Source organism: Sarcophilus harrisii, chromosome 5 (genome assembly GCF_902635505.1).
Source record: "Sarcophilus harrisii chromosome 5, mSarHar1.11, whole genome shotgun sequence".
NCBI classification, from domain to species: domain Eukaryota; kingdom Metazoa; phylum Chordata; class Mammalia; order Dasyuromorphia; family Dasyuridae; genus Sarcophilus; species Sarcophilus harrisii.
This window is the reverse complement of record NC_045430.1, coordinates 171,202,383-171,218,628: the sequence shown is the minus strand read 5'-3', so window position 1 is coordinate 171,218,628 and position 16,246 is coordinate 171,202,383. Positions and strand designations below refer to the sequence as shown.

General features: G+C 34.3%; 1 long non-coding RNA gene across 1 annotated transcript; it reads right to left on the bottom strand.

Moving 5' to 3' along the window:
* Window positions 1–6,517: 6,517 nt before the first annotated feature.
* LOC116419363 lies at window positions 6,518–15,896 on the bottom strand. Its single transcript, XR_004229651.1, has 3 exons — window positions 15,699–15,896; window positions 15,057–15,162; window positions 6,518–7,103 (listed from the first exon to the last, which is right to left on the bottom strand). It is a non-coding gene; the product is annotated as an uncharacterized LOC116419363 (long non-coding RNA).
* Between the last annotated feature and the right edge of the window lie 350 nt (window positions 15,897–16,246).

Genomic DNA, 16,246 nt, shown 5'->3' with positions numbered 1-16,246 from the left:
TTTTCAATTTGAGGTCTTTATTTGCAAAGAATTATCCTAACTTCAGGCCTTAGTTATGAAAAAAAGCAAGAAAGATGAAAGGCAGGTAACTTCCACAGATGATTTGGAATTTCAAAGACATACTTGACAAAAAAAAAAAAAAAAATTTTAATTAATTAAATAAATAGTTATTTAGCATGCATTATTTGCAAGATACTGGGCAGCATCATTTGTCATAAAAAATGAGCTTACTGTCAAATAAGTGGGGAAGACAGGACAAAATGAGATACAAAGGAAAATTAAAGAATTCTATTCTGTTTGGGTTTTTTGATTTGTTCCTCATTCTTAGAATATTCTCTCTCCTCATCTTAACTTCTGGCTTCTCTGGCTTCCTTCAAGTCCCATCTAAAAATTCTACCATCCATGGGAAGCCTACGCCAACCTCTCTTAATTCTAATATCTTTCCTTTGTTTCTTTTTTTTTTTTTTTTTTTAGATTTTCACACATATTTGCTTGTATTTGCTTCTCCCATTAGAATGTTAGTTCCCTGAGTGTAGATTTTTTGACTTTAAATCCCCAACACTTAGCACTATGCCTGGCAGATACTATATTCATTGGGCTTCTTTGCCACAAATAATTGCTTTATTATTATTTTTTAATGTAAAACATTTCCATATAAGTCATATTATGGAAGAAAGCATAGTTCTCTCATTCTAATAAAATAGATCTCAAGAAAAATGAAGTTTTGAGAGAGAGAGAGAAAGAGAGAGAGCTTCAATCTGTATTCAGACACAATCAGTTTCTTTTTTGGGTATGGATAGGATTTTGCAGATAGTATACTCTTTTTTTTTTTTTTTTTTTAATTTTTATTTAATAGCCTTTTATTTACAGGATATATGCATGGGTAACTTTACAGCATTAACAATTGCCAAACATCTTGTTCCAATTTTTCACCCTTACCCCCAATTTCTCCCTAGATGGCAGGATGACCAGTAGATGTTAAATAAAAAATATAAATTAGATAAAATAAGATACATGACAAAGTTTTTTGTGTACAAAAGAATGACTTAAATATTGTACAATTAGCTTTGAAGGAAATAAAAAATGCAGGTGTATAAATATAGGGATTGGGAATTAAAATGGTTTTTAGTCATCTCCCAGAGTTTTTTTCTGGGATAGCTGGTTCAGCATTACTGCTCCATTGGAAATGATTTGGTTGGGATCTTGTTGCTGAGGATGGCCTGGTCCATCGAACTGGTCATCATAAGTATTGTTGTTGAAGATATAATGATTTGGTCCTGCTATTTCACTCAGCATCAGTTCGTAAGTCTCTCCAGGCCTTTCTGAAATCATCCTGTTGGTCATTTCTTACAGAAAGTAATATTCCATAATTTCTATACCACAATTTATTCAGCCATTCTTCAACTGATGGAATCATTCATTTTCCAGTTTTAGCCACCCAAAAAAGGGTGCTAAAAATTCGGACATACAGGTCCCTTTCCTTCTTTTATAATTTCTTTGGGATATAACCCAGTAACACTGTTGGATAAAGGGTATGACAGTTTGATAACTTTGAGATAGTTCCAAAATTCTTCCCAAAATGGTTGATTCATTCAACCCACCAACAATGCATCAATGTCCCAGTTTTCCCATCCTCCAACAATCATCATTATTTTTCCTGTCATCTTACCAATCTGAAGGTATGTAGTGGTATCTTTAGAGTTGTCTTAATTTTATTTCTTAATTAATAATGACTTGGAGCACTTTTCATAGACTAGAAAAGTCGCAATTTCTTCATCTGAGAATTGTCTGTTATACCTTGACCATTTTTCAATTGAGAATGGTTTGATTTTTTATAAATTAGAGTTAATTTCTATATATTTTGAAATGAGGCCTTTACAGAACCTTTGACTGTAAAATATTTTGTTGACTGCTTCCCCTTCTAATTTGTCTGAATTTAGTTTTGTTTGTACAAAACTTTTCAGTTTGGCATAATCGAAATTTTTATTTTTGGATCACTAATGATCTCTAGTTCTGTTTTATAAAGACCTTCCCTTCCAAGGTCTAGAGGTAAAACATCCTGTGTTCCTCTTTTAAAAATTTCATTCTTTATGCCTAGGTCATGAACCCCATTTTGACCTTTTATCGGTGAATGTGTTGATGGATCAATGCCTAAGTTTCTCCATATTAGTTTCAAATTTTCCCAGCAATTTGTATCAAATAGTAAGTTCTTATCCCAAAAGTGGGATCTTTGGGTTTGTCAAAGACTATTCATTTTGTTATGTTTTATCCCTTGAACCTAATCTATTCCACTGATCAACTAATCTATTCCTTAGCAATACAAATAGTTTTGGTAACTGCTGTCATAATATAATTTTAGATCTTAAGTGTTTACCTTCATTTGATTTTTTTTTTTCATTATTTCCCTTGTTTTGGACCTTTGTTTTTATATGAATTTTTTGTTATTTTTCTAGGCAAAAATAGTTTTTTGGGACTTGATTGGTATAGGCTAAATAAATAGATTGTTTAGGTAATATTGTCATCTTTATTATATTTACTCCCTTATCCAAGAATTTATTTTTCCAATTGGTTAGATCAGACTTAATTTGTGAAAAGTGGTCTGTAATTTTGCTCATAAAGTTTTGATTTTCCCTTGGCAGATAGATTCCTAAATATTTTATATTATCAGTAGTTACTTTAAATGGAATTTCTCTTGTAACTCTGACTGTTGGATTTTGTTAGTGATATATAAGAATGCTGATGACTTATGTGGGTTTATTTTATAACCAGCAACTTTGCTAAAGTTGTGGATTATTTCTAATAACTTTTTGAATGACTGAGATACAAAGAGACCCTATGAGCTTTAAGAAAATCTGGGAAGAAAGAGATGTCTTGCAGTTGAAGAATTAGGAAAGACTCCATGAAAGTAGTGAGGTCTTAAAGGCAAGTATACACAGCCATGTCAACTGTCAATTACAGAGCAGACAGAATGATTAAGAGAAGAGTAGAGTGTGTCAGAAAACTTGGAATTGTTTGGACAATGCAGAATCATAGTGAAATGTAATCATGTTTATTTAGCTACTTCCCAAATTGCTTTATATTCTGATCAATTTCAACCAGCAACATATTAGAAGAATTAAGTAGTATTTACTTACAAGTCAAGTTACTGAATTCTCTTTTAAATATTTCTATTCATGCTTGTGAAGGGTTTGTGTGTGAGGGGATTCTTTGTATCATTTCTTTTGTGTGTAGAAAATAAATACCTTCCCCAAACCTGATCTAGAGTATACTCTTCCTTTTCCTTAGAGGGAATACTGTAGACATGAATCACAACCTAAACTATTAGTAAATTGTCCCTAGGCTGCTGGGTTTAATGAGATGAACAGGATGAAAAAAGGCAAAGAAAGTCTCTTCTTCATTAGAAGCCAGTCTCTTTAGAACTGAGTCAGGTATGGAAAACATATCTTGTATCTAAAGCAGAGAGATCTCTTAGTGATTAAGGGAATAAATTAATCCTAGAAACAATTCTTCCTGCGTGTCTGTGTGTGTCTGTGTATGAGAGAGAGAGAGAGACATGGCCAGCTAGCCAAAAATATATATGGATATGTAAGGACAGAGATAGAGATCAACTACATGTAGATCTATCTATAGATATAGATGCTATGGATAAAGACATAATTATCTATGTCCTGAAGACAGGAATCATATGTGTGTGTGTATTTGTGTGTATAAATGTGTGTATCGATCTATTTATAGATCGATACACACATATATGTATATATTTCTGTATGTATGTATGTATATGTGTGGGTATAGGCAGATATATACATTAAGGCAATGGGTAACAAGAAATTACTAAAGAAGTAAAAACTTAACACAATTCTCAGTATTAGGTTCTGCTATAGAAGGAACAGAAGTATCAAGCCCTTTTCAGATTTGTTGACCCCAGTTAAAAGGGACTTAGTCTCTGTGCTGTTGTTGTGTTGCTTTCCAATTGTGTCCAACTTTTCGTGATTTCTTTTAGGATTTGTTTGGTTTTCTTGGTAGAGATAAAGGAGTAGGTTGCCATTGCCTCCTTCAACTCGTTTTACATAAGAAAGGAACTGAGACAAACAGGGTTAAGTGACTTTCCCAGGATGACATTGTTAGCAAATGACTGAGGTTAGATTTGAATGAGTCTTTTTGACTCTAGGACTGATACTCTAGCTACTGTACCACCTAGTTGCCATATAAAAACAGTATTCTTGGGGAAACAGGTTATAATTCCAACTATATAAAAAAGAAAATTATATAGTATCACAGGTTATACATATATATGTGTATAGCCTGTGATACTATATAATATCCATTTGAAGTATTGTTACCTCAAAAATTATCATTTTATGTACCAGCTTTACCCTCTCCTTTCCCAAGTACAGATGGAACAAATATTTTAAATGAAAAATAAAATCTGTTCCTGTACATCTTGGAAATATTTTTATATGCTATCAAGCTGAGAAAAGAAAAACTAGGGAAAAATACTGCTCATAATTTTCTATCTTATGAAATCTGCACTGAAGTTTAGAAAAGAGAATGATCAGACTCGATAAATTATAATGAACAAACTTGGTCTTGGCAGTCTGATAAACAAATTCCTCTTGGTAGAGGGGTAGAAGACTACAAATAGGTATTGTAATATATACAATTAGGGAGTAACCATATCAGTGTACTTTGCTTAAATGTTTTTCTTTCTTATAAAAAAGGGTTCTATGTGTATATTTGTGATGCATTTGTGATGAGACAAGTTGATGGAAATAATATAGTATAAAACCAAAAAATAACAATAAAAGAAAAGAAGGTTTGTTTATTTGTTTTTTGCATTGTAGAAGTATTTATTGATATTATGTTCTTACTCTGAAAACAGTGTTTATTTATTTATTTTTTTAAAATACGACTCAAGGACAAAAAAGCCTGTTTGATCATTGGCAAGAAGCCAGGCATCTATAAGAAGCCGTGGTATATAAAAATTCAGTCCAGAAGGCTCTTAATGGATGCAAGCAACTCTCCATTAAGGACTGTGACCACCTGGACCACCTTCTGGACTAAATCCACAAGAGAGACCTAAAAGTAAAAAATGAATAGTATTTCTAGTATTAGGTGATTAGAATAAGATAGGCTATAATCAGAGGGGTTTTGATGCTCAAAGGAGATAATGGATATAAAACTTTTTGCAAGCCTTAAAGCACTGGATAAATGCCAGTTATTGTTATCTGATTGATAGTCACCAGTCCTCCAATCTATCAATTACTTCATTTCTTGAATCTTCTAATAACCTCCTTCTGAGCTTAAGCAATATTTATAGTGCAATACAGGAGTATGTTGCTAAATTTTTAATAGTAAGTTTGGTAATGGCAAAAAAGAAGGTATGCATACATATTTTTTAAAATTTAATCTTAATTATTAACATTTTTAAAATCCTAGACAAAGAAAAAGACAATAAATCAAGTCCTTATTTGTAGCAACTGTATTTTTCTGAAGTGTAAATGCTCACAGTGAAAATTTAACAATGAGGTCTCACAAGTGGTTAGGTGAGTCCAGCACATTCCCTGAAGCTTTTAAAAAAAAAACAACAAATCCTTCTTTTATGATGACAAGTTCTATCATGATTGTCCCAATAACAATAAATACATTTATATCGCATGCATTTTTTCAGTCACTACAAGTTAAGTAATTGCTTAAATCAGCGACCTCAAATCATAGTTATTACAATTTTCAACTTTTCACATTTCTTAAAAGCAACAATGAAGATTATTGTTACTTTCTATAATCTTAAGGAAGTAGCACCATCTGGTGGATAACAGCAAGAATTTAAAGGATATGGAGGGGTGAGAGATTGATGCACAAATGTTATGTGTATATTTGTTGTCATGGTTATGGGTGATGTACAGTTGTCTGGAATTTGGCAGCTTCTTCTTAGAAAGTCAGCAAACAGACACAAAACACGGATATGCCCTCTCTTTGCAACTTTAATTGACCTCTGTCCAAATAACATTCAAATAGATTGCAGAAGTCTCTGGTAAAAAAAAAGTTATTTAAGCCTTGAAAATATTACTTTCAAATACTCTTTGTATTGGCAGTTTAGGCGAAGTGTTCATCCGGTCCCAGCCAAACCTCTAAATATAGGCCTCCTCCTCAATTAACATTTATCCCTAAATCACCAGCAGAGGGCTTTTCTTCAGACTTAGAAAGTCAATAAATAAAATAAAATGCTGCTACTTTTTTCTGAGACGAAAGCACAGTGTAAGTCTCCATTCTTTCTTAGAAGCATTAGGAAAAGGAAGAAAGGCTATTCCCATGCAATCTGGTTCATAGATTCAGAGCTGGAAGAGACCTGAGAATCCAATGCAACCTCTCTAATTTTTTTTGTTTTAATTTTTTTTTTCTGAGACAATGGGATTAAGTGACTTGCCCAGGGTCACAAGCTAGGCAGTGTTAAGTGTATGAGATCAAATTTGAACTCGGATCCTCCTGACTTCAGGGCTGGTGCTCTATCCACTGTGCCACCTAGCTGCCCTATAAACTCTCTATTTTTCAAGAAGAAAATGAAAACATGAAGTGATTTGCCCAAATTCACATTTAGTAAATGTTGGAGTGAGGATTTATACTTATTTCTTTTCTAATTCTAAATCCAACACTTCCCATTACTCTGTCTCAAATCTTTCATTTTGGAGATATTCATTGGACTAAATTTACTAAGTATTTTAAGCCTTTTCATGTTTACTTAGCATTTAAAAATTTTCAGAATGCTTTCCTTACATCAAAGCCATGAGTTAGGTAGAATATGTATTACTATATTTGTTTTACAACTGAGAAAGCTGAGGCACAGAGCAGTCAAGTGATGTATATGGGGGGGAAATAGCTAGTAAGATAAGAGAAAAAGCAATATCCCTTTCTCCAAAATCAGCATATATTCTGCTATAGTACCTTGTCTTTAAAAATCAGGCCATTAGATTTTTGCTGATAGTGGTTTTAGTTAGAACAGTGACACAGGCAGTATATAAGTGATGAAGCATGTCATCGAAGCAGACTTCTGGGCTGGGACCAGTCAAGTTCAGAAGCTCTCATGACTCAACTCCTTCTGTAATCTGTGGGATGAGATGGGGAGAAACATTAATTTGCACAGTAACTTGACTCTGAAACCAGGAACTGGACTAAAATGTTAGTTTTACTGAATAAGAAAATGTTTTTGAAACAAGTGAAACTAGGAATACATTGTATACAGTAATAGCAAGTTTGTGCAATGATCAACTATGAAAGACTTGGTTCTTATCAGTGGTTCAATGATCCAAGACAATTCCAATAAATTTTGGATAGAATATACCAGGGGTCCTCAAACTTTTTAAATAGGGGGCCAATTCACTGTCCCTCAGACTGTTGGAGGGCCTGACTATAGTAAAAACAAAAACTTTATTTTGTGGGCCTTTAAATAAAGAAATTTCATAGTCCTGGGTGAGGGGGATAAACATCTTCAGCTGCTGCATCTGGCCCGCAGGCTGTAGTTTGAGGACCTCTAGAATATACCATCTGCATCCAGAGAGAGAACTATGGAGACTGAATGTAAATCAACACATACTATGTTCACTTTTTTTCCTTTTTCTAATGTTTTTTTTTTCCTTGTGGTTTTCCCCTTCTGTTCTGATTTTTCTCTCCCAACCTGATTCATAAAGAAATGTGTAATAAAAAAAATTAATATACATGCATAACCAGAAAAAAAGAAAGCAATATAGTTGGGGGGGGAAAGTGTTTTAATGAGTCCTTCCTTGAAGATTTTCTCTCCATATAAACATGTTAACTTTGCACAGAAGCATCTTATTTTCCACTATCAAAAATTACTGTGCAACAGATACCAAACAAAACCATGCTTCTGGTCACAAAGAAGAATGGGAAAAAGAAAATGAGTGGCCTGGGTTAGTGGTAGCATCTAGAAACAAATCCATGCCAGTGACACATTGACTAAGAAAACCACAAATTAACATTATCTATGTTATATTGTATCTTTATTTATTTTGTTAAACATTTCCCAACTATATTTTAATTAGGTTAGTATTAGGAGTTTTGCTGTGGGCCTAGAGTTTGACACATTTGGCTTAGGATGTCATGAGCATCATCACTATATATTTATTGACAACCTATTATGTACAAAAGTCTGGGACAGATTTTGGTGATTTGAAGATGAATAAGAATCCCTTTAGGGTTTCCAATATGGAAGCTAGGATACACACACAAAAATATGAGTAGCAATACAAGGTAGCATATGCAAAGCACCAAAAATGTGACGTAGACACTAAAGGAGACATTAATATAGTATTTCATTATAAGAAATGTATGTATAATATGGTAGAAAGAACATTGCACTTAGAATTAGATGACCTAGGTTCAAGTTTCAGTTCTACAACTTATTATTGGATGACACATAGAACATGGAAAAGCTTCTTTGTTTTTAAAAATATTAATATTTTGTTTTTACATTCCTACATTTCTCATTGCATCACTCCCCCAAATTTCCCAGGAAATTGTCCTTTATAATAAAAGGGTGGAAAAAAAAAAACAAGAAGAAAAGAATTTCAGCAAAATTAACAAACATATCAAGAAAGTCTGACATAATATTTAATGCCCAAACCCATGGTTCCCTACCTCTACTAAAAAGTGGAAAGAAGTGTCCTTTCATTACGTCTATGCACCAAATTTGATTGTGATAATATCATATCATTCAGTTTCAATTGTTTTGTATTGTCATTGTTCTTTCTATTTACATTGTTACAGAAATCCAGCAGATGTTTTCCTTGTTCTCAATTCATTTTGCATCAGCTGAGATATCTTCCCTTACTTCTCATTTTGAGCATTTTCATTATTTCAAACATCAGAGTAACATTCCATCATATTTATGTACTATAATTTGTTTAATCCCTCCATCAATAGACATCTTCTTATTTTAGTACTTTCCTATAACAAAAATTGTTGCCACAAATATTGTGATGCATATGAGGCCTTTTGACATTGATTTCTCCAGGAGGACGTTTGTCCTGAAGTGGAATCTTTGTCACAGAACAGGGACATTTTCATCATTCTCTTTAAACAATTCCAAATTTCTTTCTAGCCTGGCTGGACCAATTCAAAGTACTATTAACAATGCATTGGTGTGCCCGTTTTTCCATATTTCCTCAACAACACTATTCCCATCTTTCATTATCTTTGCCAATTTGTTAGTTTTAGATTTGTTTTGATTTGCATTTATCTTACTTTTAGTGATATAAGTCATTCTTACACATGGCATGATTTGCAATTCTTTTGAAAACTGGTCATATTTTTTCACTGTTTATCTACTGCTTATACTCTTCAAGGTTCAGGTTTCTTATCTGCAAAATAGAAATGATAATTTATATGCATATAATGTGTATATATGTATACATATAAGGATGCATACATACACATTCATACAAATATATATGCATTTATGTGGAGAGAGAGAAATAGCAGTGAAATGGCATGTGTGTGTGTGTGTGTGTGTGTGTGTGTGTGTGTAAAGGGCAACCAGGTAATACAATGGACAGAGTGCCAGGCCTAGAATCAAGAAGACTCATCTTTCTGGGTTCAAACCTGGCTTCAAACATACTAGCAGTATGACTCTGGGTAAGTCATTCAACCCTGTTTACCCCAGTTTCCCCATCCATAAAATAAGCTGGAGAAGAAAATGGCAAGCTACTTCACTATCTCTACCAAGAAAACCTCAATGAGGTCATGAAGAATCAGACATGACTTAACAAAGGAAAATAAACAACAAAGGAAAACAAAAAAGCAGACAGGACCTATGATTGCATCATCAACTATTCCATTGAAATATGAAAGGGCATTTACTACATTTACTCCCCTCTGGAAAATTAGCATATCCAAGTTTTTTGGGGATGGTTGGCTGAAAAGTAAAGCTTTTTAAAGGAAAGGAATGACAGACATAGGATATTAAGGCCTTAGATCATCTCATTCACCGCCCTCATTTTACTCAGACTCAGACTTAAGTGACTTGTTCAAGGTCATTCAACTAATTATATGGTGGAGCTAATACAATCAGTACATACAAATTTTTAATCTGTGGCTTCAGCTAAAATGGATTGTCTTCTTTCTTCAGGGCACTAAGCTAACAAGAATTCAATTGTTCACCTTCCCTATAATTTAGGCCAAGCTGCTTTTGTAATAGGTCATCCAAGTAATCAGCAGTTTCAAGTGCCTGGATTTAATTCAGCTTATGTGTATTGGTGCCGATTTGGCAGCGAACATTTATAAGGCAGTTAGAGGACGAAAAAGTCGCTGTCACGGTATTAATTTTTAGTGATCTAAAGAATGAGCCTGGAAATTGACTTACATTACATTTTTCATGAGGAAAATAAAATTAACAGAGCTTGTAAAGTCGCACTAGCTCTTTAGTGTACCCTGGCGCCTGAGTATTTACAGGGAACTTCTTCTATCTCAGATGAAATGTTCCTGATATTTCTTATTGATATAAACTAACTGCCCAGTGTGTAACAAAAGCACAAATATCTGCATGTTCATCTAGTGCATTCGGGCATACCCCTGGGCACATAGTGTCCTCTAGATTTTCAGCCATCATGCTTCCCTAATCTCATTTATTAGGAGAAGAAGCTGGTGCAAGGAAGCAGTGGTTTCTCAGGGTCATAGAGAAGAATCTTCAGTACAACTGATCCATCCCAAATCTCAAGAATTTGTATTTCCAATTTAGTATTTCAAACAAATAACATGCCCACTGAAGTCTAACTTGGACTTAGCAAGCATATAGTGGATAAAATACAGGTTGCACTTGGAATCAGGAAGAACAGTGTTCAAATCTCTGTGTAATGACACTTATTGTGTGCACAAGTCACTTATTTAAAGTTTCTTCCCAGTAAAATTAAATGAGGGGAAGGGGAGATGGAGAAAGGGACCCCTTTAATGGTCTTTAATGTGCTTTCCAGATTGTATTGATACTGTGTGAGATAAGGCTGAGACTTAAGTTATATGACCACTGTAGTGAAGCTCAGAGAGTTCCTCCTCATAGTTGGCTACAAGGTAATGGATATTTCTGAAATAGCAACTCAGGAAACTATCTACCAAGAGGTAAAAGGTCTGCATCAGAAGAGAAAGCATATAGAGAAGTGAAATCACCATTTGAGGTATTGATAATTGTGAATCCACACATATCAATATTATCATTATTATCATTGCCTCTTTTCTATGGTTTGAAACATCAGGATTACTGATTTTAATAGAGTAAAACTGCCCTAGGGTGGGACAGCTAGATTGCACAATGGATAGAATGCCAGACCTAGAATCAAGAAGACATATCTTTCTGAGTTCAAATCTGAGCTCAGATACTTACTATCTGGGTGACATTGGGCAAGACACTTCACCCTGTTTTCCTCAGTTTCCTCATCTGTAAAACAAGGTTGGGAAGGAAATAGCAAACCACTCCAGTATCTTTGAAAAAAAAAAAAAAAAAAAACAAAAAAAAACAAATGGGTCAGAAAGAGTTGGACATGACTGAAATGACCAAACAACAGAAGTCAAAAGAAAATGGGACCAGGAATTTTAGTTCAATTCTTGCCACTAACTACCTAAGTGACCTTGAGCTAATCAGTTAATTTCTATGAGCCTCAGCTTCCCCAGCTGTACAATAAAAGAGTTGAACTAAAGAGTTCATAGATCCCTTGCAGCACTGAAATTCTTTGATGCTGATCCAAGCTTTATTAATAAATGATTTATACTGGGGAATATTTCCAGTTTCCCAAGAGATAGGTCTTTGCCGGAAGAAATAACTATTTGATCCAAGTGAATTACTAGATGTCTTGTATTTTTTTATGTGCATATGTTGTTTCTCCCAACCAAATGTAAGCTCCTAAGAGGAGAGACTGTTAGATTCTTTTTTATTTTGCTTCTGCCTATGTAATTTCACAGATTTCAAACTCAAAGGAACTGAGGAGATTATTCAGTCCATTTCCCTTATTTTAGCAACAAGGAAACTAAGGTCAGAGGAGTAAAATGCCTTGTCTGAAGTGACACAGTAGTAATGAGTAATAAAGTTGGGATTTTAACTTAGAACCTCTGACTCCATACCCAGGATTCTTCCAATATACCACAGTGCCTCTGTCTCTAGGATCTAGCACAGTTGATGGATTGAAGTGTCTTAAAAAACAAATATCTACAAATTTGCTATTATCTGAATATTTTTTAATAGTTGGCTATGTCCTCACCATTGAAACAAACTAGAACGTGAAGGTAATTATGCAGATAATACACATTTAGCTATTGGGTCTTACTGAATTTTTTGGAAGGAATTAACCCATTCATAAAAATAAAATCAATAGTGTCGTTGTTGTTGTTCAGTCAGAATCAACTCTTCATGACTCCATTTTGGGTTTTCTTGGCAAAAATTCCAGAATGAGGGCAGCTAGGTGGTACAGTGCATAGAGCACCAGCCCTGACATCAGGACGACCTGAGTTCAAATCTGTCCTCAGACACTTAACACTTCCTAGCTGTGTGAACCTGGCCAAATCACTTAACCCCAACTGCTTCAGAAAAAATAATCCAGAATGGTTTGCCATTTCCTTCTCAACTCATTTTACAGATGAGGAAACTGAGGCAAATAGGGTTAAATGACTTGCCCAATTACACAGCTAGTAAGTGCCTGAGACTGAATTTGAACTGAGGTCTTCCTGTCTCCAGACTCAGTGCTCTATTTACTGTGCCACCTAGTAATCCATAAAATTAAGAATGGCAGATGCCATAATACTATCACTTGACTTATTTTCAAGTACTGAAGCTCAGACAGCTAAATACACAATAATGCAGTTCTGAGTTTATCTCCCCCAGCCACTCCCATGGCTATGTGGCCATATCCATGTTACTGGAGGCCTTCTTGAATCTTATTGATGAATCTCTGGCATGTCAAAAATTCAGTCAGGTAGGTATTAGTGTGGGTGGGGTATATGTGTATATTTAAAGATCCGGGTTGAGCTAGACTACTTTAGGACTAAGAAAGGTCACAGAATGTAACTGCCTTTTCAATTAATTGTGAAGAAAATCACCTTTGCTTTAAACTGGTATTTATTTTCACTAATGTATGGTTATACTGACATATTCCCCATTGATCACATATGAATTTCCTCACGTAAACATTATTAAATGAAACTTCTAAAACCCCTTAGATGTTTAACCATGAAACAATTTCAGAGTAATTGGCTTTGAATGCTGAAAGACTTGTTTTCTTCCTGATGTCTCATTTCTGACCTCTATGATTCCCATCTTCAGGCAGCAGTGGGAATATTTGAAAATAGTTCTTTCCAAGTGCTTTGTGTCAGCAGCTGTGAAATTTCTAGGGCTTTGGTTTTTCTTTTGTTGGCTATTCATTAAATGAAATCAATGAGGGAATATTCTGAAACACTCAGTATTATGTCACCCTTTAGAGTCAAAGAAATAGCTTGACAGAAATTCTTAACTAGTGAAAAAAAAAAATTAAGAACCAGGTTATTAGGATCAAGAACTTTAAATTTCATATTGTTTATTGGCATGATAAAATTTTGGATAAATTTATTTCCTGGAAACAGTTTTAAGGTGTTATGACTAAATAAATAAATAAAATGAAATGAGAGAATTTTAAATAATATTATCAGTTAATAATGGTTATTCTTTTAAAAATTATTATAGGCTTTCACTAGGAATCTGCACAGAGCAATGTCCATTTTATAGATATAGATGATGACTGAATACCAAGACAAGGCAACTTGTTCATAAATAAGCTGAAATAAATGCTGCATTGAGCATCCAGTTTTGTTGCTTAGTCTTAGAGAAAGTATTTAAGTACTAAAACAACTCCTAATAATAACAATACAAATTGTTGCATGTAATAAGCCAGAGCCCTCATCTTATAGTTTAAGTCAAATATATTCCAGAAAGCCAAAAAAAAAAAAAATGTTCCCACGATTTTGTTTGCCTGTGGAGCTCTTTCAAGATGCCTATCTCTTTACCTGTGGCTTCAAGTCCCAATGGCTTCCTTTTCTCTGAAGGGCATAAAAGATCTCCCCACTGAAATCAGGAATAAAGGCACTAAGGAAAACCTCCTTTTGTTAAATGTTGAATGATCTACAAGTTTCTTATTTTGTTACTATATTAGGCCTGAACTATTTGACCGGCCTGAGCCAGGACCTGTCAAGGAGAGTTCATAAATTCAGTTTATGAAAGTCTTTCATTTTAAGGGAGGGGCAGAGTGCTATTATACATATCCTGGTGATTCAGCCTACTTTATTACTTTGGTAAAGATTTGGAAGGTTTATGCAAGTTCATTATTAGTATTCATATAAAAAAGAAAAAAGAATTCCACATATATTGGTTTCTGAATTTTGTTAAATATTTACTCTTGTGGTAACATGTTTAGAACCATGTTCTTATAAAACTATAAGGGACCTTATCAAACATATGATCTAAAGTCCTCAATTTATAGTTGAAAAAACCTAAGGCACAGAAAATTAAAAAAACTTTCCCAAAGTTACAAAATTAGCAAGTAGTATGATATGATGGGATGAGTTCTGGATCTATAGTCAGGGGAGATTTCTAGATTGTTGTGGGCAGTTTGGGGAGTCATATTTTCAGGAAGCGCATTGATAAATTGAAACAGGCTCAGATCAGGGCAACCAGAGTAAAGAAGGGACTTGAGACCATGTTTTATAAGGATTGGTTGGATTTATATAAAGGTAGTCAGTCCTTAATCTCCCAAAGCAGCCCATTATATCAATCAATTGGCAAATATATTCTATCCTTGGTCCATTTCACTGAAATTTGATTCTCTTATAAATCCATGTTACCAAAAATTTGAGCTAAATGTGGAGACATAAACAAGTCTAAATTAAACAAAATTTACATAAACAAAAAAAATTTAAAAATAACTCTAGATACCAGGCTGAAAAACAATTCCATGTAAACTTATCCAGATACTAACATATCTATTAAGGGTTAAGATACTTAAAACATTATGCTTATTTATACAATGACATACCTGATGATTCTTTATTTGATATATAGGCACTCCCTCTTTCACTATCCTTGTTGAGTTGAGCATTCCAGGTTACTTGAATGCAAGCATTATTTCATTGTAAGTTACTCTACAAGAATGAAACATGACAGGGTGTGGCTTCATATGTCACTGGTTTCAATATTCATGTCTGGGCACCCCCCTCATCAACACAAATCACTCCTCCCCTTAATAATATGCCTCCCTCCCTTCCTCCCTCCCTCCCTCCCTTCCTTCCTTCCTTCTTTATTTTCTTCCTCTCTTCCTTCCTTCCTCCCTCCTTTCCTTTCTTTCTCCCTCCCTTCCTTTTTTTTTTCTCCCTCTCCTCTGCCTACATAGGAATATAAAATTTGATCACTGAAATCTCACAAGATATTTTAAGATTTGCAGGCTATATTTCTTTTTTTTTTTCAGGATCATACCTTAAACCTAAATCACTGTGGCTCTAATTGATTGGCCAACAAGAGGTCTCAGCCCAAGCCTCATTTGGTCATTGTTTGGACTCTGATGGTTCAAAGTGAATATAAATAGCAATTTTTTTTTTTTGTTCTTGCCGCAATTCTTATCTAACCTTAATCGCTGAATGGGTATTGCCTCAGACAAACTAAGACCTGGGGCAGACCTTACCTTGAAAGGTCAAATTGTTCCACTGCATCCCAAGACATCTTCAGTCATGCTAATCCATATCTTGCCACTGGATCCAGATGACTCCAGAGAAGAAAATAAAGCTGCTGACTTTTCATGGTATTGCTTCTCTTAAATTCAATTCACTTGCAAGTCATATCACCTTCCCCATGTCATAGTCCTCTTCAAGACCAAAGGACATCATTTCTAAAATATATAGAGAATTGACTCAAATTTATAATAGTTCAAGCCATTCTCCAGTTGATAAATGGTCAAAGGATATGAAAAGACAATTTTCAGATGAAGAAATTGAAACTATTTCTAGTCATATGAAAAGGTGCTCCAAGTCATTATTAATCAGAGAAATGCAAATTAAGACTACTCTGAGATACCACTACACACCTGTCAGACTGGCTAGAATGACAGGGAAAGATAATGTGGAATGTTGGAAGGGATGTGGGAAAACTGAGACACTGATACCTTGTTGGTGAAATTGTGAATACGTCCAGCCATTCTGGAGAGCAATTTGAAACTGTGCTCAAAAAGCTATC